The sequence below is a fragment of the Dermacentor albipictus genome, chromosome 10, assembly GCF_038994185.2.
Source record: "Dermacentor albipictus isolate Rhodes 1998 colony chromosome 10, USDA_Dalb.pri_finalv2, whole genome shotgun sequence".
In the NCBI taxonomy this organism is placed as follows: Eukaryota; Metazoa; Arthropoda; class Arachnida; order Ixodida; family Ixodidae; genus Dermacentor; species Dermacentor albipictus.
In genome coordinates this window covers 9,000,867-9,025,377 of record NC_091830.1, presented here as the reverse complement: position 1 = coordinate 9,025,377, position 24,511 = coordinate 9,000,867, and the positions used below count along the sequence as shown (strand labels likewise).

The 24,511-nt window shown below is 47.1% G+C and overlaps 1 protein-coding gene and 1 long non-coding RNA gene across 18 annotated transcripts in view; one reads left to right on the top strand and one right to left on the bottom strand.

Moving 5' to 3' along the window:
* The window catches only part of LOC135920405 (serine/arginine repetitive matrix protein 2-like), a 104,339-nt gene that overhangs the window by 50,922 nt on the left and 28,906 nt on the right, over window positions 1-24,511 (bottom strand). The window lies entirely within an intron of this gene.
* Window positions 4,396-10,483, top strand: LOC135920409 (uncharacterized). The gene is made up of 3 exons (XR_010570251.1): window positions 4,396-4,524; window positions 7,105-7,244; window positions 10,355-10,483. It is a non-coding gene; the product is annotated as an uncharacterized lncRNA (long non-coding RNA).

Genomic DNA, 24,511 nt, shown 5'->3' with positions numbered 1-24,511 from the left:
GTCACATTGTGTACCGTAAGCGTCTGCGTTAGCGCTCGCGTCAATGGTGTCGCTACGCGCTGCTGATCGCGAGGTCGAAGTTTCCATTTCCGGCCGCGCTGGCCGCACTCCGATTCGAACGAAATCCAAAGATTTCCACATGCGTATAGCTTTACGTGCACACTTTAAAGAAGCCTCCGCCCTCTTTCTCTTTTTATCCCGCTTCACGCTTCCCCCGTGCAGGGTGGCCAACCGGAACTGCTTCTGGTTAACCTCCCTGCCTTTCTATGCCTCCTTTTCTTTCTCTCTCCCTCACTCTCTTTCTCTTAGAGAAGCCCGTTCGTCAACGTTAACCCTGAACCCTCCACAACGACGTCTCCCACAGCTCAATCAAGGTTCGCTTTGCGAGGTTAGACCCCCGTATGTCCCTCCAATCCTGTCACTTTCTCTGTTGCGTCGTCAATAACCGTGACGCAACAGATTCGCGTCGCGCGCGCGTTACCACTTTCGTCAGGGCCAGGGGGGGGGAGGCGAGCGCGTCGTTGCCCCGTCGGCGTACTAGAGCGCGACCGCGCAGCGTCGCGCGTAACGGGGACGCGACGACGTCCTTGCTGCGTCGCGAACCGTCAACGCCGCGCACTCGTCGCGTCGGCCTTCACGCTCTGCCGTCGACGGAGCGTCCCGCATTGGAGTCGAACAAAAGAGGACGCGCGCGGAAGCCGCAGCGACCGCTCGCGCCTGCTACACGGGCGCGCGTGTTCAGAGCCGTCTGACGCCGGACAGAGAAGGGTTCTACACTTATAAAAACAATCACTGAGATATTGTTGTGTTTATATTGACTTTATGTTGCCTTCTATGGAATGTCTGTTGAACCTCAATTGAACATGACGCATTATTTTTGTCAGGGATACAGGGCGGGTGACCTTAGCTGTGGGGGAAAGCCATTGCCGTGTCTCGCGATTCTCACCCGCGACTCTTTCTCTCTCTCTCTTTGTGGGCCAAACACGAGCGGCGGATTCGAGCGAGTTTCCATCGCTCGCGTGCCGGACACCCGGAAAGGAAAAACAAGAAGAAAAAATAAAGTGCGACGGTTCCATTGAGATTTCACTCGTGTGAATGAAGCATTAACCGGAAATATATAATACGACTGAGCGAGGAATAAGGGATTGGCAGGAACGACCAGCAGGAACGGTGGTTGTTATGCTTTTCTTTTTCTTTGTGTGTGTCTGGTTTGGTAACTATATGGCGAAGCCCTTTCGTTCTCTCTCAATAATAACGGTAGGCGAACAGGAATCAATGCTACGTCAGAGCCGCCTCTCAAAAGACACAGTTACGAAATTGAGGCTGCCCTTTTCACCATACGTATACCACGCGTGCCGATCCCATCGATACACATATTAAGTTTCTTCGTCGGGTCTTCGCCTTCTCGATTGATTGATCATTTGATTGATTGATTGATTGATTGATTGATTGATTGATTGATTGATTGATTGATTGATTGATTGATTGATTGATTGATTGATTGATTGATTGATTGATTGATTGATTGAAATTGTGGCGGCGCTCGTTCGTTTTACTGCGCCTTTCCTCCTCCTGTTTCTGGCAGGCGGATCCAGCCTTTTCCAGAGGCACTCTCCAGCCTGTATTGAGACGTTTCGTTTTATAATGCTTATAATGCTTGTTATGTTATAATAATGCTAATAAAAAGACGAATTCGTTCAGTTGAATCCTTCGTTCTTCATAAACTAACTAACCCCTTTCAATATCCTTCTTCCATTTCTATACTGATTTTATCTTTGAAGCCACGTCAAACTAGGCAACCATTACTCCAATACAGCTTCTTGCGCGTGACTCCTTTATTTGTCACTTTCGGGACTATTTCACTTTAAGGCGACGTTAAAAACAAGGGTCCTGTCTGGCGCGTGGGGCTGAAAAGTAAGAGCAGTCGTCGCCTCCCGAGTTAGAGCGTTAAGATCGTTAGTACGCCAGTTGCGCAACATCCCGTCTAGTAAAGCCGGCATGCAGAGAAAACAGCAGGAAGCCACCAGTCAGTGCTCTGTTTATGCCCTAATGCAGCGTATTTCTACAACAAGCGGCGGCCCTGTTGTTGGCCGAGTGTCCTTCGTGGCCGGTTTGCAACACGTGGCTAACTTCTCAAGACGTAACCTAACGCGTCCGAAAAAAACAACTCGCCCCAACTGGCAGACGGTCGCACAGACCACATTACGGCACAGCATGGGGTGCGAGAATTGAGACACGTTCAAGGTTTCCAGCCAAACAGTAGCAGAGAGAGCGAGGAGAAGAAATAAAAGAGAACTTCGAAAACACGAAAGCGAGCTTATCTTGTACGTAAGAAGAAATATATGTGTAGAAGTTTGTAGGGGTAGCTTGCCAAGAAGAAGAAGAGGCAACTTTATTTTAAAAAATGGTCCGGCAGTTTTTGTTGTGCCAAAAACACAAACAAAAAAAAACGAAACGCGCAAGAATAGTACGTGCGTAGGTTTCGCTAACGCTTGTAGCCTCGTGTTATATCGAATGCGATTTAAAGAAAACAGAAAGTTAAAAAGCCAAGTTTTGCACATTCAAGTCCTTGGCATCAAGGTGCCTGGTCGCATGGCTTGCCTGGGAAAGCGGTTCATTAATTCATTGTATTATGGACTTTTTCTTTCCTTCTTCCTCTTTATTTTTTTTTTGCCTTTGCATTCTTCGTCAATTACATGCATAGCAAATACGCATCTTTTTTTCTTTTTCATACTTTTTTTCTGACCTATCTTTTTCTGCGGCCAAGCGGTGAGGTGTGTTCGAAGTGTTCAGTCTATGGCATGCATCGTTGCATGCCTAATCAGCCGAACTATTACGCAAATTACGGATCTTTAGAATTCTGCCTGAGGATCGCGTACTTTGCCGTTTCTGTTGCTAATACTACCGAAAATCTCTCCTATACCTTCGTTTTATTTTCAAAAAAGGAATAACGATCACGTTTCCCATTAATACTACGGCGCACAAGTTCTTGAATGAGAGGCTGACTTCATTTTTCTTTCCTATCCGCCCAGTATCGCATTTCTGTTAGTAATGTGGAAAAACGCCTCGCGTCGCTCCGTTTGCGTGCGTTTGGGGGTTGCTGGCCGAAGGGCGCAAGAACACGTTGCAATGTCCGTCGACATCAGGCATTGCTTGAAGCCGCCAGTAAGTCGGGTTAATAATCGGAGACCTTGGCACAGTAACAGTGCGATTTAAAGACCGCTACATACAAAGCTTGACTGCCAAAAGCTGAAGTCGTCGGTATATTGATCGCATTCTCACGCATTGGCTAAAGACCTCGAGCCTTTCATTGAAAGACCTCCGACAGATTTGGCTAAGCAGTTGTATTGTAAGCGAGACGGTTTTACATCTGAATCGACCTGTCGGACAAAGGCAACCGGTTCCGAGCAAGGTGCGCGGAAATCATGTACTTGCAAAATATACTTTCGTAAAGACGTTTCACCAACTCGGCACAAGCTTCGACGTTAGCACTTAGCGTGTTTGCATTCGACATCCTTCCATTCACGGTTTCCGTGCGTGCATTGAACTTGCAGATCGGCCGAGCTATGCTGCTTGATTCAGTCTTTACACGTGGAGTTAAACTAGCGCGAGCGCCGGCTGCTGTCAGAAGCGCACGACAGCCTTGGCAGTCTTCTAAAATATTGTCGCACCTTTTTAGGTGCGCTTTTGTTTCGCGATGATGATCACAGACGGTCTGGTGCGCTCGTATTTCCTCTGTCACTGTGTTCCGAATGATAAGTTGCCACTGAAGCCAAATTGACGGCATCTTACGTTGCGCATTAGTGAAAGCAAATCCTCGTTAAATCGTGGAGTTTGATGTCCCGAAAGTGGGCACAGTTGGTGACTAGGAACGCCCTATTTGAGGGTTCCGGGTTAATTATTACCACCTGAGGTTTCTTGACGTTCACCCAAAACGTGGCACACGAGCCCTGTTTCATTCCACCCCAATCGGATTGGAGCCGCCGGTATTCGAACCCACGACCTCCTACTCGGCAGTACAACGCGAGAGAGAGAGAGAGAGAAGGAGATTCTTGATGATGGGAAGGAAAGGTTGGGGTAAATTGCAGCGCAGTAACTGTCTCTCAGCAGAGGACACCTCAACCGCGCTGCACAGGGGGTAGGGAATGAAAGTAGGGGGAGAGAAAGAGCACCAGAAACAGCAGCACGATAGAAACTGTGCCGCCGCCGCGGCGGGTGAGGGCGAGTGCCACGTTCGAAGCCAGCGCCACCGGCGGACACACACGCATTAATGAAGTGCGCCATTGTCTCGCGCCGCGATTTCAAAGGCATAAAAGCACGTGCTCGGAAAGCATATCGCGCCAGCGGCCTCTCGCATATGTCGCCGGATTCGCGGAGAATTGGCCGCCCAGATGGCGACGGGCGAGCAGAGGCTTCGACGCCCACGGAAGACCTCAAACCCAGCACTGACGGCGGTGAAAGAGGGAGAGAGTGAAAGAAACGCTCGCGGCGTCGGAAGGGCCGAAGGCGTCGGACGGGCAGCAGGTGCGTACTCGGAGGGAGAAGGTCAGAGCCGCCAATGTGGGTCAATGTGAAAAGCTTTCATGTCAATCTTTTTTTTTTCTGCCGTTTGTTGTGTCTGTTGAGGGCTCGGGGACGTCTCTAACTACCTTATGCAGATTGGGGCAGCGTGATCAGCGTGGCCCTTCCTCTAATAGGTCCGGATTTAGAGGGACAAACTAAGAGAAACATTCTTTGCAGGTAAAACTCTTGCTTGGGCTAGTTGGTTCATGCTTGAAGTAGTAAAGGCAAGGCGCAGAAGACCAGGACTCAGGCGCCGGTCCTGTCGTTTGTGTTCTTCTTCCTGAGTCCTGGTCTTCTGCGCCTTGCCTTTACTACTTCATTCTTTGCAGATTGCCCACTCGCTTCCTCTTGTATTGAAATGATCTCAATATCTGCAATTTTTCGGCTGCGTGAGAATGAATTGTGAATGTGTTGTTTCTCAGAAGAAGAAATAAATATGTGTATTCAGTTGTTTCACTGAGGCCAATAAGTAATCTACGAACGCTTTTGGGCAATCATGTACTGATGTTTTTTGTGCAACTCTGCTAATGTGACGCTTGCAAGTAACTTACTTTAACTCTGACGAGTCGGTGCAGTAAACTTACAGAAACGATATATGGAGTTTTGAGCTGTACTAGTAGCTAACCTTCGAAATGTGTTCCTAAATCCTGCAGTGGATATTGAATGTAATCCTGCTAACAGATGGCGCTTGCAATTGCATTGCTGCAGTTGCAAGTACACATGAGCTTAAGAGGAAAAAACGAAATCAGGAAAGAAACAATTTATGACAACTCAAGAGGAAGTTCATTACTTTTCGAAGCGAGATCAGGATGCCTTAGAACACACACTTATAAAGCGAGATATAAGAAGGAAGAAGAAGCATGTGCTTGCTGCGGTAAAGCTAGGAAAACGATGGAGCATGTTTTATTAGAATCTGAAGACGTCTGCCCAGCAGCCGATTTAGTAACCACTGGCCTCCTTGAAGCCCTTGGGTTCAGCAAGAGCAGGGGGCAAGTAAAGGTCTGCGCAGTAAAGATCAGTAAGAGACGATCGGAAGATTGGTCGAAGAAAAGTAGGCAAACAGCAAACAACGGAGCCGTAGAAAAACAAAGTTCCCAATGGAGGTTCAGAAACTTTGGTTATGGGAATTCATCGTGTTTTTTTTTTCCTTTTCTCTTTTTCTTTTTTAACATAGGTAGGACATTGAGCAATACAATAACAAGAGCTTGGTGGCGCAACCCACCACCCCGTTCCAAAGGGGACGCTCATAACATCCATCCATCCATCCTGCGGCTCTGATTGCTTGATACAATAAAGTTATCTATAACGTTAGAGCGAAGGAAGGTCTGAGGTTATTTTTGTTATTTCTTTATTTTAAATGCAGGAAACTGAAAAATTAAGCCTCCTTAAAACGAGCATTTTCAAGAATCCAATCATACTTACTGAGGTAAGCCTAATGAAGTCATAAAAAAAGAAACAATGAAAAAATAAAAGTGGAGACACAAACAGAAATCTCAACAGCCACTAATGAAAGTCAGTTAATTTGGCATCTTCAATGGAATTATCATATTGTGCGCCTTGCTAATGAGAGCTTTGTGTATTTCTATGAAAATTAACGTTTCTTAATAACAGAAGAATCGGATCGCTTTTCCTCGCAACGCACGTTTCATGTTTGTGGTGTGGCCGATTCCGCTAAAGGGGAGGTCAACCTGAAGATTTATTTTTCCTTCGTAAGAATACAGTGACCCTCCACGTCTTAGTACACACACACACACACACACACATCTTCATGCACGAACGTATTCGAAGTCGTCGTCACCTTGTACGGAACAATCCGTTGGCGTCGCGCCATCGAAGGAAACGCCCCCCTAGCGGCAGAAAGGGGAAGCATCGTCACGAGACGATAATGCCATGCAGAAAGGCGTGAGTGTGGATCGCGAAGAATCACGTTTAATCGTGGCCCGACGGGGACAGAGTGCGTGTACGCCGGAAGGAAAGAGAGTGAGGGTGCACCGACGAGAGGTCCACTCTATGGGAAACCACGAACTCTCGTTGGGAACCGCTCGGCGACCTTGATGACCCCATGCGGCGACCACAGTCGCCACAGCTATTCGTGGTAGGTGCGACAGGCGAGGGGTCAGCCACTCATTTGGAACGGGTTATGGCGTCGCTATTTAAGTGTGCCGATTATCAACGCGTTACACGTCTGGGCGAAACAGTTGGTTTCGCCGCAACCACCCGTGCGTGTCGCCAATGAACATCCCGGAACAGATAGGCCGTAAAAAAAGAAAAACGAAGCGCATTTTGGACCGCTGTTCGCGAGGGGAATAGAACAGCGGAAATATGTCGAGTTCCCTGCCGTGAAAACATAAGGACCGACGATTTCGGCCAACGTTATAAATAACCCAGATATATCTTATATCCAACACAGAGGTGCTCTGGATTAGGTACTCTGGGAGCATAATCACGTCAATGCATAAAGTTATCTCTCTCGAGCACGTATTAAAGTGTAGCGTGCAAATGTGCAACATTTTGTCAACACAAAACTGGATTTTACTGCAGGTGTCCTGGTACAGAGGCAAACAGTCTCGGAGCACCTTCGACACGGACCAGGAACCACGGGGGCGATCCTCGACACTGTAGAGCCCCCATCAAAAGCGCGAAGTGAAATGAGCTTGAGCTTCGAGGAGCGTTCAGCAGCGGTAATATAGAGTGTTAACCTTTCTTGCATTTCTGTGTCAGACGTGTGGTAATACGGTAACCCTCTGCCTCACATCTGCGATCTTTCGCGTAACGGAAAAAAATGTTATCATGCTCCGGATTACTATTCTGCGATACGCTAAGACGGCGAGGCCGACACTTTCTAACAGTAGAGGATGTCAGCATACGGCTTTACCGGCTCTACCGGAAGCACCAGCGTCTCCGCTGTCTGCCACCTTTGAAACTGCTACCTTATCCACGCATGACGCATGTACACGAGAAAAGATTGCGGATGCAGACGAGTGTAGTTGTAGGAACACATTATAAAGCTGCAATAGCAGGCACGCTCTTGGGACGGGTTTAAGCAATGTTGCGAGAATACGACACTATATTGCGCGTGTAACTCTACTTCTACCTTACCCCTCCCCCCACCCCTTGACACACACACACACACATTCCTTCTAGCGCTCTTGTTGTGGAAATTTCATGCCCCAATGTTTATAATTGTGTCTTGTGTCCTTGATGGTGGAATTTTATTTGGTTTGTCACCGCATGTTGGTAGATTTAGCATCTGAGTGCCGCCGTTCTATGAAGCACGTTTGTACTTATTTTCTGGGTGCCAGATGTGGTCAAGCTATATTTCTGTAACTTTTTGCCTCAACTACATTCCCCGACTTAATGAGATGAATAGCGAGATTCATTCATTCAAAACAAAGCCGCGTAACTTGTTAGAACGAAAGGTCGGAAAAGGGAGTGCGATCATCTTTGACCTGTGAGATAACACAGGGCTGGTACAGGCGGACGTCAGAAAATAATGGCACAATGTACCGTGAGCAAATTCAATCACGCGTTAATTTTAAAAACGCGCTGACTTCAAAGCACCATTTGAATAACAGGAACAGAGACGCAGTTCTACATCGTAAAGTTCGATTACCAAAGCGCGACTATCGCGCCTTGTCCGGTATATGCCTTTGTATCTGCCTGTGCTATTTCGTGTTGGCCGTTGAATTCGGCGCGTTTTCAAAATAAGCATTAACCAACTAGCCTGATTTGTTGCTGTGCCGACGCATCACATGTGTTTCGCTTTCCAGCCAGTTCGAGCAGGAGAGGTACTCTGTAAGAGTCCACCCAGTGAACATGTCCATTTCGTCTGCTGCTGCTGCAGTGCTGATTGGCTATGGCGCCTTCTGCTGCGGACGCGCAGCGCAGCGCAGCCAATTAGAACTTCAATAGCAGACGAAATGGGCATGTCCACTTAGTGGACTCTTGCAGAATACTTCCCCAGAGATGCGCCTCCTTTGGCTCGGTCCGTTCCGCTCGTGAAGCAGACGTAAATGTCGCAGAAGGCACTCCGCGCGAGCACTCTTTGCGTATCCGGGAAAAAGGCTCGTCATGCCCAGCCTGGTCGTGCGGGGCAATTCAGGGCCTCCGTTTATCTATTTCTTCTTCGACGACGCGCCTGCGAGTGTGCCGTCCCGCCCTGCACGCGTGGTAGCGCGGTGAAGCCTGTTCGAGTTGCAGACAGCTTCCGTCTCCAATGACGTAACACTGTGTGCCCGTACCAACGCGCAAATATCTCGGAAAGATTACGAAAGGGCTTGCGCCTAAGAAAGTGCGTGTGGGGGGAAGGGAAAGGAGGAGGTAGAGGAGAACTAACAGAGACGTTGCGCTTCCCCTTCGAGGAAAAGGGCCCACGTGCTCAAGCTTGCTGTACGCAATTGAACGAAGCACCGCGCACACATACCATTCACGAATGAAGCTGCGCCTATGACCATGAAATTTGCTGTGATTTAAAATTGGCTGATGCGGTCGCGTATAGTGTTAAGGACTGTATCACAGGCGCTTATGAAGTTTGTCCTGTTTAAACGAAGAAAAATAAGTAAAAGAAAAATAAGAAAAATAAGAAAAAGAAAAAATTGGTAAGTCTATTTTAGCTCGAACGAGTGCGTACATTCACAGCCGTTGGTGCTGATCGAAGACGTTGTTTTCGAAGTCGGGCAAACTAAAGCGATTCCGGGTACTCAGACTTACAAAGAAAGAAAGAAAGAAAGAAAGAAAGAAAGAAAGAAAGAAAGAAAGAAAGAAAGAAAGAAAGAAAGAAAGAAAGAAAGAAAGAAAGAAAGAAAGAAAGAAAGAAAGAAAGAAAGAAAGAAACTTTCCTTGCCTAATAATCATGTGTTCGGTGTACGTAAGCAACGTTCCCGTTTTTCGTATAAATTGTCAAAGTTTTCTTACGAGTTTTCGTGCAAGTTTAGTATGAGTTGTCTGTTAAATAACTACTAATTACGGGAGAAATTAAACTAATTGCGTTAATCAAATTTCTGGTTGTCAACTTAACGGCGCGCGCTGATATCGGAACGTTGAAGGGAATCTTCACAAAAGGCTAGTTCCGTGCTTCCACATCTCAAGTTGACCATGCATAGCGAAATAACTAGCGTGAACGTAATCGTTCAGTTTATCCAATCACGTACGCGGCACCGCGAGACGCGTCCCTCGGTGAATGAAAGCGTCGTCGCACTTCCTTCTTTCCACGATCTGATGTCGATTGGCACTGCGCGAAAAAAGAAAGAAAAGAAGCGGTCCGTTTCACCCCTGTTTCTGAAGAGCCTATGCATTCAATCGTGGGGTGAGAGAGAAAGAGTGTATGTGACGATGAGCGCCTCTTCCTCTGCACAATCACGCTGTCGCTCTTCACCTCGTGATTGGATGCATAGTCACTTCAGAAGCAGGGGTGAGACAGACCGCTTTCTTTTGTTTTTCTTTTTTTTCACACATGCCTTAGTTGCTGGACTTTATTTTGAATGATCGGGACAGCCGACCATTCGGTGGGGCATTTTCCCTACGGCCTCTCTGCTTAATAAAAAACAGCATATCGTAGTCTTCGCGTCCCTAAACGTTACCAACGGGCATCGTGCGAACAATGAGATCACGAAGGAGCGCGCGCACACTTTCAACGAGCTGACGAATGCCTCCAAGGCGGCGCGTCAGCTGTACCCCGCACCGCATAAATCCCTTAGCAATCGACAAGCAACCCTTTGGCGCCGATTACAAACTCACACTCTCTTATCTCCTCTGACTCTTCCTCACTATCACCCACTTTTCCTCACATCAGCCTGTAATCTCTGTCCCGAACCTCGCGCTTCTGCTCTCCACCTCCTCTCTCATTGCCCGGCGGATCCTCCCCCGCGGGGCCTCGAGCGCCTGAAGACCTGGGAGGACTGGGAGACCCTGCTGCGCTCTGGAGACCCGGTCGTGCAGACCATGGCTACTGGTCGGGCTGCCAGCGTTACGGAGCGAAGCAACATAAACGCTTGAGTGCAGTCGGGTCGTGCGGGGGCACAGGAGCCTGCGTGCTCCAAACTCCTCAGTCTTACAATAAAGTTTTTATGATGATGATGATGTTGAGATGACGATAATCGGAATACTTGCATTCGAGTATTTTGATTTATTCACACCCGCAGGGTTTTCGTAAAACGGCAGCACACGTAGGAAACTACAAATAGCCTGCATGCAGAGACCTCGTGCCCCCTCAGGTCAGCTCGCGCACGCTTCAGCGCGAACTCACCGACTCGCCTTTATTTCATTTCATTTTTTTTTCCTTTTATCATCTCCGCCTCCACAGTCCTGGAGGCCGTGGGCGTTGTGCAAAGAACGCGGACGTCTCTCTGCACAATCGCTGCACGGGTCTCGAGGAGTCTCGAACACTCGCCGCCCTACGTGAGGCCGTTCTCTGTCGTCATCTCCCGCCGCGTTTTGAGGTCTCGAAGTTTCCATCTGGTGGGCGACCGATGTCCGGAGTGGGACAGCCTGTTATACACTGGCGGCCTTAATAAAGGGAAAATCAGACACCCACCCAAAGGTAGCTGGGTGCTACAAAGGAAACCCATACGGTTTCCTCGATAGAAAAGCTTCGCAGTTGAAGAAAAAATTCGTCCCGGTCCGGAACGAATTGCGGCCTCACCTTATGAGCTAAGGTCTCATAAGAGAAGCGCTTCCTTTGAGGAGTTACCTCGAAGGCGCCCACCCCCTCCCGCCTAACTGCTCATGCACATTCGGTGGAAGGTAATTTAGGTAATGGTTTAGCGGTAACAACGTAACGGCAAGACTATGTAAAAATAGCGTTTTAGCACCGTCATAGCGATGTTCATTAAGATATTCATGAAGCAAATTCTTATTCCGTGTCTCATCATACGCACAGTCATAGATTACGTATTCAATAAAACAGTCGATTGATTGATTGATTGATTGATTGATTGATTGATTGATTGATTGATTGATTGATTGATTGATTGATTGATTGATTGATTGATTGATTGATTGATTGATTGATTGATTGATTGATTGATTCCCAGTAATGCAAAGCGTAATCTGCTGACAGGCACCATACTTGACAATGTTCGACGTAAAACATTTGAGGGGGGGGAGGGGGCTTTTCGTCGCCTTGCTCGTCGATTGAGTGCCTAGTAGGGCGGCGTTTATATGTTGCTACATGGTCCTGGTAAAAAAAGATGGACTAAAGCTAGAGCTACACCTCAGACCTACAGACACACATATAACACAATACCATGTGGAACGCAACGCAAAATACCCGCTGTGGTTGCTCAGTGGCTATGGTGTTAGGCTGCTGAGCACGAGGTCGCGGGATCGAATCCCGGCCGCGGCGGCTGCATTTCGATGGGAGCGAAAACACCTGTGTACTTAGATTTAGGTGCACGTTAAAGATCACCAGGTAGTCGAAATTTCCGGAGTCATCCACGACGGCGTGCCTCATAATCACAAAGTGGTTTTGGCACGTTAAACCACGTAATTGTTTTTTAACGCAACGCAAGCACACTACACAATGCGACATGTGCCATTGTGCTCAAGCTTAATGTATCGTAGTATAGAAAAACAGCGCCAAACGCGATTTCCCCATGCTCAAATAGACTGGACAGCACGCGCCAGACGCAAGCACTTTGCAATCGCTCACACGATTGTCTTGCGTTTTAATCGACTAGAGTGGGAGGGACGTGGTTGGCACGGGTGGTCTAAACTTAAGAAGCACAAAAAAAATAAGAAGAAGCAGGTAAGACTAGTTTGGCGCAATAACTTTCAAGGACGTAGCTTTCCATTGACTCTTCCTCGTTTCTTTTTTTTTTCGTTGAGGGACGCTTGACTTTTCCTCATTATTGTTCATTAGTCGTGACAAATTGCCTGTCAGCACGACGCATCGGCAAAGTAACATACAATAAAACCGCTTATCGGCGCAACGCAAAAGAGAGTGCGGCTTGATCGTATAAATACAAGAAAAAGAAACAAGGAAATGCACTTGAACTATGGGGTTTTACTTGCCAAAACCACTTTCTGATTATGCGGCACGCCGTAGTGGAGGACTCCGGAAATTTCGACCACCTGGGGTTCCTTAACGTGCACCTAAATCTAAGTACACGGGTGTTTTCGCCTCCAGCGAAATACGGCCGCCGTGGCCGGGATTCGATCCCGCGACCTCGTGCTCAGCAGCCTAACAACATAGCCACTGAGCAACCACGGCGGGTAAGGAAATATATTTGTCTCAGCTGCTACAGGGTTATCACAAGTGACTTGGTGCAAAATAAATGTTTCCACATTATTCGTCGGCTTATAGCGCAACACATTAGTTTACATCCATGCTGTTTTACGATTCTTAACTTCAATTGTGCAACATGCACCAGTGATATTACAAGCTCGGCCGCGAAGCCATTCCGCAGTTTCCCGGGTAATGTGGCTTCCGTTTCATACAAGGCAAATGTGGCCGCTATATGGCCACATTGCATTTTTTTAGCACAGTAAGTAAGAAGGATTATATAGATACAACAATATCATAACGTACTGCATCTGATGCACCAACACACCAAATAAACGAAAGTTTTCATAAAAAGGATCAGTTTGGATTACAAATATTAACATCAAGTTATAACGATAAATATTACTCAACGAAGACATAATAAAATGTGACTGCACCTAAACAAAACGTTCTAAGGATGTAAAATGGAAGCATAAATGCGCAAGAAGGGAAACAGTAAAGCAACACGAAATAAAAACAAACATGTGTAAAGGAATAACACCAGGCCCCTCTGCTCTCAAATAAGCGACATGTTCATATATGATTCAATTAAATTTAGCTCTTAGAAGCTGAAGCTAAACTTTATTGACGGAAAAAGCTTAGTTAAACAAACAGAAAACGCTATGGTCCCATTATTACACACCGAAGACATAAGATATTAGAAGGAAACCATTTTACCAGGATAAAACAGGGCGAGAAGAGCAAATCATCATCATGGGGAAATACGTATCCCACACACTTATCTCCACTACAGCATACCCAAAATCAAGCAATTCGCATCATTACACGTAGCAGCTACACATCGGAAGCATCTCCATTGCTCACCAGCGCCAACTCGGCAAATATTACTTTGGGAGGCAAGGAGAGAGGGGCGGGGAAGTAGGAGGAGCGCAATATTGTTTAGAAGAGCAATCTAGATGAGAGTGAGTTGGTTCGTTTTCATGTTCGGTGTGCCCGTAGATGTCGAGAGCCGAAGCGTGCTCTGGCCTCGGGCACGTGGGCTCACGACAATCCGAGTCGATTTTGACAAATGACGAGCGCGTAAGACAAAAAAGGGGCGCCCGGTAAGCGTTCCCTAAATCTCTCGGGCATCCGCGTGAGAACGCACGGAGCTCGTGAGCGTTTAAGGCTTCAAGGACGTTTGCCCTCTCCCCGCACACCGCAATTTCCTGGCCAGCAGATTGCGTGCACCGTATTATAAGCTATGGATAGACCGCACGGCTGTTTCATTTTTTTCGCACAGGGGGGTGTCAGTTTTGTAACAGGCGTCGTTTCTATCTTCTCTCATATCGCACGATTTTATCGAGTCAGAGTCATAAAGAAGGAAAAAAGAGCAACGTTTATTTTTTTTTAACTTACGCGCGATAGCTAGGTTTTGGCAGAGTAACCCCTATTTGCTGCCGACTCAATGCCGAGACAGCAATCAAGGTTGCGTCGTCGTAGTCGTCTCAAGATCCCCGCTGGAGTCTGCTCACTTCCTTACGGTTGCTGATTTGCTCGTACGCCAACGCACTGAGCAGCGGGCTTCACATCGAGGTGAGCCGTGTCGAAAGGTGCAATTCTAAGAACTACCGATCGTCTGTTTGCGTCGAAGAAGGATTCATTCTCACTACGCCGGCATGGAAGCCCTCCTTCCCTCCGAGGTCGACCAGTTCGTCTATTTGTTCCGCTTAGTGTGCGGTCTCGCACTCGACTTCGACGGCGACTCCTTTGAAGGAGTCATATGTGAGTCCAACACAAAGAGAAGCATTGCCGCATATGGCTGTTGCAGGCATAGGCACCTTACTGAAGTACTATATATAGCGCCAAACAGACGACACAAGAAGAAGAGACACGGACGAGCACTCGTTCGTGTCTCTTCTTCTTGTGTCGTCTGTTTGGCGCTATAGTAGTTCAGTAATATGCACCAACTAGCCCAACAAAAAGTTCTGCTGGAATAGGCACCTTGTTATTCTTGCTACCGGTCGTAACCTCCGCGATTTGGTGGAGCACGTGCACAAAGATGTCGGAGGTCATGCACTCGCCTAGTAAGCTTCTTCTAGTGGCACGCTGAGACGTACGTGCAATTACTGACAGGAAGGTACCGGTACACCAATGCAGGGGAAAATTATTTCTCCATGAGAGGAATTTTTGCGCGTGTTCTTTCCTAAATGTAAAAAAGCGCAGTGAACCCTTGCCTGACGCTTCATCGCTCCACAGTGCACGAGACACTTGGGACGCCATAACAAGATAAAATATAAAGAGACAAAGAAGAAAAAAAGGAAAGGGAGAAAGGAAAGGAAGAAAGAAGGAAAGAAAAAGAAAGGAAGATAAAAAAGAAAGGAAGGAAAAAAATATACATTCAGTAAGTATTGCCTTTCGCGGTCTATGATCTGCAGATGCTAAACAACACCGCAACTTATACGGAAACACGCTTATTCTGCTGTAGATGAGGCGCGTTTAACGCACTGAACATACCATAAAAGGAGTTGTCACATATCCAAAAATAAAGCTGTAGAAGAAGGCGGGTACGGGCCAACAGATGGCGTCAATCGTGACTCGGCGTAAAGTGAGTGAAAAATAAAGGGCAGAGGGCACGAGCGAAGCTTAATCGAATCTCAGCAAGGTCAGCTATAACGATTAAGTTTCGGCGTTACTAAGTACCGCGCGTGCCTCGACACATCGTCCAGTCTTGCTTTATGAATTCAACTCACGTGCTTCTCTACAGTCGCGTTCAACGTAAACATATTTCACATATAGAAGAGGCTGACCGACGCGCAAAGTCAAGTTCGGCACCTCTCAGTGCGGGAACGCAATCGCTATTCTGTACTTTATTATACACAATACGCCATTATCTCTGTCTCTCTTTCTCTCTCTCTTTTTTCCCCGCCTTCGGCAGTCACAGTGGCTACGGAGTTCTGCTGCTCTGTACGAAGGCGCCGGTTCGATTCCCACCAGTGACGGCCACTCTCCGATGAAAGCGGTGTGCACAAGCTCTCCTGTACTCAGACTGACATACACGATGAAGGATCCCGGCCTGTCGAAATTAATCCGGGGCCCTCAATTACGGCTCTCACGTTATATACAACGCCTGTTATGTTCGATTCAGTTCCTTCGTTATTATTCTTTTAGACGGCATAAGATAGAAGCCACAGAAAGCTACTGGAGTGACTATAGCTTGACGATGAGGCTGCTAGCGCAATATGACGTCACAGGACAGCTAGCTAAAGAAAGAAAAGAAAAAGGTATCGCAATACGCGCTATAGACGTTTTTGAGATTTTAATATATATCGGACTCAATAATGGGCGCCAATTATGCCTAACAAACAATTATACCTAACTTTGAAGTGTTTTGTACGTGACGCAATACGGTAATGCATAAAAAAATCTGCAATAATAGGACAGGAAGAGAGAGAGAGACAACGAAGGCAGGGATGTTAACCAGTCAAGAGTCTGTTTGACTACCCTACGCTGGGGGAAGACAGAGAATGGAGAGAGAGCGTATACATAGAACAGGAAAATTTCAATCGTTGTTAGGCGTTAAACCATATCAATAAAACTTTCAGCTACCTTCCACTATCAATATGTACCTAAGTCTACAACCACCGGTTTCATGGCACCCGAATTCGTCGCGCCTGTGCGTGGAGACTTCTTTATAATGGAACCCAGTAATAATCAGTTACAACAACTCGACCATCGACATAAACGATAAGCTAACCCACTCAATCCAACTCAATACCAAGCAATGCATCTTTACCAAATTCAGTGAAGTACACAAATGGAGAGAACTTGCATGTTTGAAGATGCCCGACGTCACGTTATACTACACAGAGATTCTGCCTTCTGCGCAACGCAAGTTTATCAATATATGGGGGAATGCGGCATGCCAACAAGTTCACAAAGCGCGATCAGATAATTGCTGGCTATCTGGTAATAACACGATGATGACTATTGGGTTTTTATGGTGCAAGGGCCAGAGAAGGCGCAGGTAGTAACACACTGACAGATGACAGATAACACATTAACAGCACTCCAAATGACAACAGCATACTAATAGATAAAGGTTTGCTGATATGCAGGTAATAAAGAAGAAGTTGCAGCGGGCCAACAAACTTATTTATATGTATAGTTATACAACGTTAGCTATAAGGAAAGACGAATATAACGTAACGAAAGATTAACATGATTACTATAATAGTAACACGTACGAAAATTGGTTCTATATATGCAAGATTAACTAGGGAAATTTTAAAGAGCTCATGGTTTAAAATTGAAATTGTGGCGACATTCTTGTGAATGTGATTCGACTCCGCAGATGTGCGCGGAAGAAATGAAAGTGAAAAGGAAATGGTTCTCAAAAAAGGTATGCCGATTTTGTTACGCCGATTTCGTTAGCATGATCTAATATGTATTGCAGTGATCGATGCAGTTAGTTGTTCAAGTCAGGGTGATGAAAGATTCCACGAAAAAAAAAAAACAGACGAAGTTGTTTACCACGTGATTAGAGAGAAGGTGAGTTCAAACTTTATTTCTTTGCGGTTATGCTTGCAGTTCTGCTATAGCTATACAGGCTAAAACGGACTGCGTTATTCTCACAGATAACAGCATATACTAACAGATAATGGCCGAAACATGGAGACACGGTATAGAGAGTACCACTGTGAACTCCGATAAACTCTCCCTAAGGAAAAAAAAAGTTCGTCGCTGCTTTCTCAAGCTTTAGGCGCCACCGCACCAACCACGGGCCGACAAGGAATTTATCGGCACAGAGACCACCTTGCTGTACATAGTATACGAACAGAACCGACCTACACTACAGCACGAAGTTTTTAAGGCAGGGCATGATACTCCTCCGTCTTGCGTGGAATGGAACGGAATGGGTGACACGAAGAACTCTATCCTGCAAGTGCTTATGTGTTGAAAGCAAGAGGCTGCTTGACAGCATGGGAAGTAAAGAGGGCTTCTTCACGAGCGTTCAAAACGGTTAGTTTGCCACGAAGGACAGCGGATATTGCGCAAGCGGACGTCGGGAATTCCGTTCACATTTCTGCCAGAGACTGAGGTGGAGAGCGACGCAGATTAGTGACACGGAAAGCGGAGCAGTGGCAGGCTGTGTGTAACCCCGCCTGCAGCAACATCACCACGAGCGCCAACCCCACCACGAACTACCACCACAGGAGGTGCAAACAACAGAGCAAACAACGAGGGATCGACCAGTGCAACCGTTCTTTCGATCCGCTCGTTTAGCAATCGTTACTTCCCCGTCGTAATTTCGCCCCAAACATCATATATATTCTGTCATTATTTCTTTCCTCCTTGTTTCGTTGTTGTTGTTTCTTCAAGTTCAACTGCACCATCCGTACCTACGTGATGGTTCAGCATTTTGCAGCTTCCTTCGCCACGGCGTTGCGAGAAGAACAAATATCTTGATTTCTTCGAGATATCGGACTTCGTTAAGCGCGGAGATTGTCCTGTAGTCGACGTGATCGATCGTTTGGCCCAGTTATACGTCGCACTGACGCTCCGCCCCCCAGACGCCGCATTTCAATTGCTCCGAACCGTATCCGCGAGCTGCCACGCTTCGATGACGTCACTCCACGCGTCTCAATTGAGGGCGACAGATGGCGTGTCGGATTAATGTTAAAGCAAGCTGCCACGCCGGCGCCTGTTCGACAGTGTCTCCAGCAAGTGTCAGGGAGTGATTGAGGAACCTTAATCCTTTCGTGCCCACGCATCCCACGCACGGGTTTCGAGGAGAATGACAGAGTGTTTCAGCGTAGATGGCCCACATTGCGAGCTAGACAGACAATTACACTTGAAAAACACCGTCGACACTAATCACCGCTGACTATAGTACAGTGCCAACTACTCCTGTAATTCTTCAGAAAGGGTCCCGGGCCATACGATAAATAAGTATATAGACGTAGAAAGAGAAATGAATGAACTGTTTGTCCATCAGCTTAGAGCTTTGCGCGTGTACTTCCGAGCCTCAACAACAACGCGAGCCTTCCTCATCTGTAATACTTGATTTCGGGAACGATGAAAAGCGAGTCGAATTGATCGCAGAGCCCCGTGCCTACAGCTATAGCGTGGTCAGTGTGTACGGTGTCTCGGGTGCGCTCAGGTGGAGAGGGTGTACACAGCTAGTCACTTAGACGCCATAAGCTTCGCCTTCCACGCGATCCGCTCGCACCGTGGGCTTGTAGGGCAACGGGTAATCTGCATGGAAGCGTGGGTCTGCGACTCCGCCGCGCCTTCCGACAAGGACGGCTGGGTCGCTCGCGTATCCGCGAACAGCCGACCGTACTCGTGCGTCGGCGTCGGGACTAGGTCGCACGTGGCGTCGACTGCTGCTTGCCTTGTCAGTTTTTATTTTCAGTTCTCGCATTTGCCACGCATTATTCTCAAACTAAGGCAGGAAGGTGGGTTGGCCCCGCGAGGGTGCTGTGGCCACGTATCTCCGGACGCCTGCAGTCGCGTGGGCAGCCAAGGTAGGCCCTTTTCGCTATCGTGTGACGACGACGCCAAGTGGCGGTGTGCGTGTGTGTGTGTGTGTGTGCAAAGTCTGTCGGTCCGGCCGACAACTCCGCTTGGAGTGTTATCTGAGGAGAGCCAATTGCACGGAACCGTGGGTCTACCTCAATGGCCACGGTGGTACGTACGGGGCTGGCGTTCTTGCTTTCAGGGTCGAATTATGGGTAGAAAACGGAACGTGTGACAGAACGAAAAGTGAACGCCAGTGGGAAGACGAGTACTGCGTGACTCATGCGGTTAACAGAATGCGAAGCGCAACGCTGAATTTGTTTATGCTGGGGAAGTGCTCTTTCGAGACACGGCGAAACTCCGCGCTGCAAAGCAATGTGCCCGCGACCGGGCCGGTGGGCTAGATAGACCTGCCGGTTCCGACGTGGGACTAGCCGGGTGCGCGACGAGTTCGCGTCCTCGCCGGACCTGCGATAAGATTCCTTCACTCACTCAGTTACCATACGCCGTATACGGAGATCGTCAGATGCACGCGCAGAACACCGCCGGTAATAGCACGTGCCTGCACGCTCGGTAATTGCGCGTGCTCCGGCCGCATGGCCGTGGTGCAAAACCACGAGTATAGCCTTTTCAACAATCCTTCATTCTCGTTCGCACAACCCGGTGTCACGCTTTGCGCGCTTCCTAAAGATACCTCAGCAGTCGAAACCTCAGCAGTCATGCAGGCATTACAGAATCATGGTGTAGACGAGCCGTATGTAAAAATACTGAAAAATATCGATAGCGGCTCCACAGCCACCGTACTCCTCCATAAATAAAGCAACAAAATCCCAATAAAGAAAGGCGTCAGACAGGGAGATACGATCTCTCCAATGCTTTTCACAGCGTGCTTACAAGAGGTATTAAGAGACCTGGATTGGGAAGAAATGGGGATAAGAGTTAATGGAGAATACCTTAATAACTTGCGATTCGCTGATGATATTGTCTTGCTTAGTAACTCAGGGGAACAATTGCAATGCATGCTCACTGACCTGGATAGGCAAAGCAGAAGGGTCGGTGTAAAAATTAATCTGCAGAAAACTAAAGTAATGTTTAACAGTCTCGGAAGAGAACAGCAGCTTACGATAGGTAGCGAGGCACTGGAAGTGGTAAGGGAATACATCTACTTAGGGCAGGTAGTGACCGCAGATCCGGATCATGAGACGGAAATAATCAGAAGAATAAGAATGGGCTGCGGTGCGTTCGGCAGGCATTCTGAGATCATGAACAGCAGGCTGCCATTATACCTCAAGAGAAAAATGTATAACAGCTGTGTCTTTCCAGTACTCACGTACGGGGCAGAAACCTGAAGGCTTACGAAAAGGGTTCTACTTAAATTGAGGACGACGCAACGAGCTATGGAAAGAAGAATGATAGGTGTAACGTTAAGGGATAAGAAAAGAGCAGGTTTGGTGAGGGAAGAAACGTGAGGTAATCACATCTTAGAAGAAATCAAGGAAAAAGAAATGGGCATAGGCAGGACATGTAATGAGGAGGGAATATGACCGATGGTCATTAAGAGTTACGGACTGGATTTCAAGAGAAGGGAAGCGTAGCAGGGGGTGGCAGAAAGTTAGGCGGGCGGATGAGATTAAGTTTGCAGGGACAACATGTTCACAATTAGCGCATGAGCGGCGTAGTTGGAGAAGTATGGAGAGGCATTTTCCCTGCAGTGGGCGTAACCAGGATGATGATGATGAAAGATACAACACTGTGTGGACAATTGCGCTACAAGGGCAACAGTTCTCCCAGATTATGCGAGTGTGCAGAGTCCTGTTGCCTTGATTTGTTTAGAATAATATGATTCCTCGAAAAATTGGGCAACTAGAGCTTGATAAAGTCTCAAGAATTCCTGAATTTGCGCGCTCGAAGATCAGACAAGTGCACTGACTAACGATGCTTCCTAAGGTCTAAGGTATATACGAACGATCGCAGCGCGACAGTTTCTTTTATAGTAATTTTAGTAGAATGCGATGTTTTTAAGGCTCACCCTTGGGGAGCTACTTCGAGCGAAAGGGTTGTATAGATAACAATAGCGGAGAAAATTCATACATCTGCGTGACGTCAACGATTTCAAACTATTTTCGCGCATTCCCGTGTCGCTGCCTTTTTCGCGGCAAAATCTGTGAAATCTTGGTGAGTGGAAGGAACCAGCGATGATAGGAGCGTAGGAAATTGGACTGGACAAGCGCCGGACTTACAAATGAAATTTACGAATACTGATTGATTGATTGATTGATTGATTGATTGATTGATTGATTGATTGATTGATTGATTGATTGATTGATTGATTGATTGATTGATTGATTGATTGATTGATTGATTGATTGAACGAAAGAGCGCCATAACGGCTGAGCCATAGCGAACGGCATTGTTCAAACCTTATGGAGGGAATTCCTTGTAATTTTTGTATGCTCACAGCATCCATCTTCTCTTTCGAAAGCGCAGTCTATATTTATGTTAAACTGCTCGAGGCGTTAGTCCTCCAATTACTAAGGATAACAAACCTGCTCAAATGGCTGTAGCCTTAATTGGTGCTCACTGTGCATCTTTGCTGCGATTGTGTACGGTGATCGTGAACGGCTGTGATCGTGTGTATCTGCGCTCTATGACTGTCTTCTATAATTTTCTCGTACATTTGTATCTGCCCTCTTACGCAGTGTATAGGGTAGCAAACCAGATTTACATTTCTGGTTTACCTCCCTGCTTTTCTCTTTTTCTTCCATCTTTCTCTCTCTCAATCTATTTCCTCTCTCTGTGGAGGCGTTACCGCCTTGAGCTATTCAATAAACGTAGCCACCTGATCTGTCGTTGTAAGTGACTCGATGCCAGGCGCTGCGCCAGTCGCGCAACAAATTGACTCGTCCCAACTTCACGCGACTCGCGACCGATAAGGAAGAAGCGACGCCGCAGAGTTGGGCCAAACAACGTCGCGCCGCCCATCAATTACGACACTCCGTACCTCTGAGAAAAAAAAAAGAAAAAAAAAAGAAGCTAAACGTAAAGAAAAGGACACGAAGATTGGGCGTATGCTCCAATCTGACGCTTCCGTATAATGACTGCCTAGTTTCACACTGTTGCGTAAGACGGCGCCGATTGAATATGGCGTGCCTAGTGAGAGGCGGCGGCGTGGGTAAAGCAAAACACAAACGAGAAAACTAAGGAGATACGAATCAAGCGCCCCCTGGATGGCGCGGCGTTCTGTACCCTTCCCGAAGGTGTGTGTGTGTGCGATCCCGCGTCCTTTAACGCACGTTCCGCAAATCTCCGTGAGTAGCCTCCTTCTCTCCTTTGTGCATTACGTACTCTCTCTCTCTCTTCTCCATGTAGCAAAAGTGGGCGGAAGAAAAAAAAGCGCAAGTCGATGCCAACACGAGCGCAGCAGCTTTGGGGAGATCTGAGATGACTATTACGAAACCGATCCGCATATTCGGAGAACGTGCAGGTCTAGGAGAGAGAGGGGTGCCGCGAGATCTGTGGTTATTCGCTTTTACTTCCTGTTGGTTTCGTTCGTCTCGTGAAACGATAAAGAGAGAGAGAGAGAGAGATGCAGACAGAAACCTTGTTTCTCTTCATGGGACCGTTTCATTTTCGGTCACGACCCGGAAGTATACACTCTCTCGGGTGTAACCATCTCACGCGCCTCTCGAAAGAAAAGAGAGTTGTTGTTGCGCTTGTGTGCGTTGTCTTGTTCTTCAAATGCAAATGACCTACGCGTGGCCGCACCCACGCACAATTCGACGCGAACACCTGTGCCCGTTCGAAATTGCGGCTTCATTGGCTTTCGAGCCGTGACGCCGGAAGAACTCGCGAGCAGAAGAAAACGTTATACTACAATTATCCTGCTACGTAATGCCCTCTTCGTGATGCATGTATTCTGAATGAAATAACTAAGGAAACAAATAAAACGAACTCGGCGACGAATGGTTGTTGCCACATTCGGTGCAAAAAACAGCATCTTAATTGCCTAGCGACAATGGAGGGGAACCCAGCTGCGTAACTATATACCTAATGTCAAGTAATGAAAATAGAACGGGAATACTAAGACAGGTAATTGCGTAACTATTCAAAACCGGATGAGTGTGTCCGAGAACGCTGAATTATAATCATATTAGATCAAGACGATTCGTCGTGAATAATGCTCGGACTCGGTGCTGAAATCATTGAGCATGATTTGTTAGCATATCGATGTATTCATCCTGAAATGAACGAAGGTGTCCCTGCTCTAGTCCTCGGCCTTTAAGGACAGAAGAGGAAACGCATATGGATTTGCGATGGCGACCGTGGTAAGAGATGGCTAGAATAATAGTTTAGCTTAGTGTAATATAATAAAGGCACAGCAGAAATGTATAAAGATCCAACTTGGTAGTACCTTATGCGATAGACCATATATGTGGGTGGGTTTTGTTGAACTTAATGTAAAAGCATTACGAATGTTAAACCCTTAATTATGTTATAGACATATAAATTCTGGGCTTTCACGGGAAATACACATGCTAGCAGGCAAGCGCTCAAACGTGCATGTTAACGCCCTGCCTCGGAAGTGCATATACTCGTCACTTTTTTTTATTATTGATACCATATAAGGAGAAGTTGACGCACAATTTAAGGCTCCGGCCACTCCTCAGCTCTTGAATAGGTCTAGCTTACGACATACAGGGTTCAAGATGACATATCAAATAACCTTTTCGTATACAAGCACCAGGACTCGTCAAGCAACGTTTTTACAGTAACACTGACATAATAAACACGTGGTACATACAACATACAAGTTAAATGACTCCACATTTCTATATTACCTTAAGTGCACGTATCCTCTCCAGCATGTTAGCGCTGCCACGAAGAGGAAGAGTTATACCATCTACTCTTGAACTGTCTTAAGGAGATTACGTGTATATAATGTCAAGCATACGAACGGCATTTACTTTACTCGCATAGCACATTACTGTACACAGACGGCGCCTCGAACACGAACTCTGTTTACTTGACTCGCATCGGCCTCTTTCATGGGCCAGGGCGCTGGGTTCGTGGCCTTCTAAAGCAACCCATCGCGAGGCAGCGAGCGCACCTTAAACGGTTCTTTGAGGACACCGGCATAGGTGGTCAACACTAACTGCATGGAACCGTGTGTGGCTTAGTTATCGGCGTCCCATTCGTTAAATCCCATCGGTCTACCTTTGACATCTA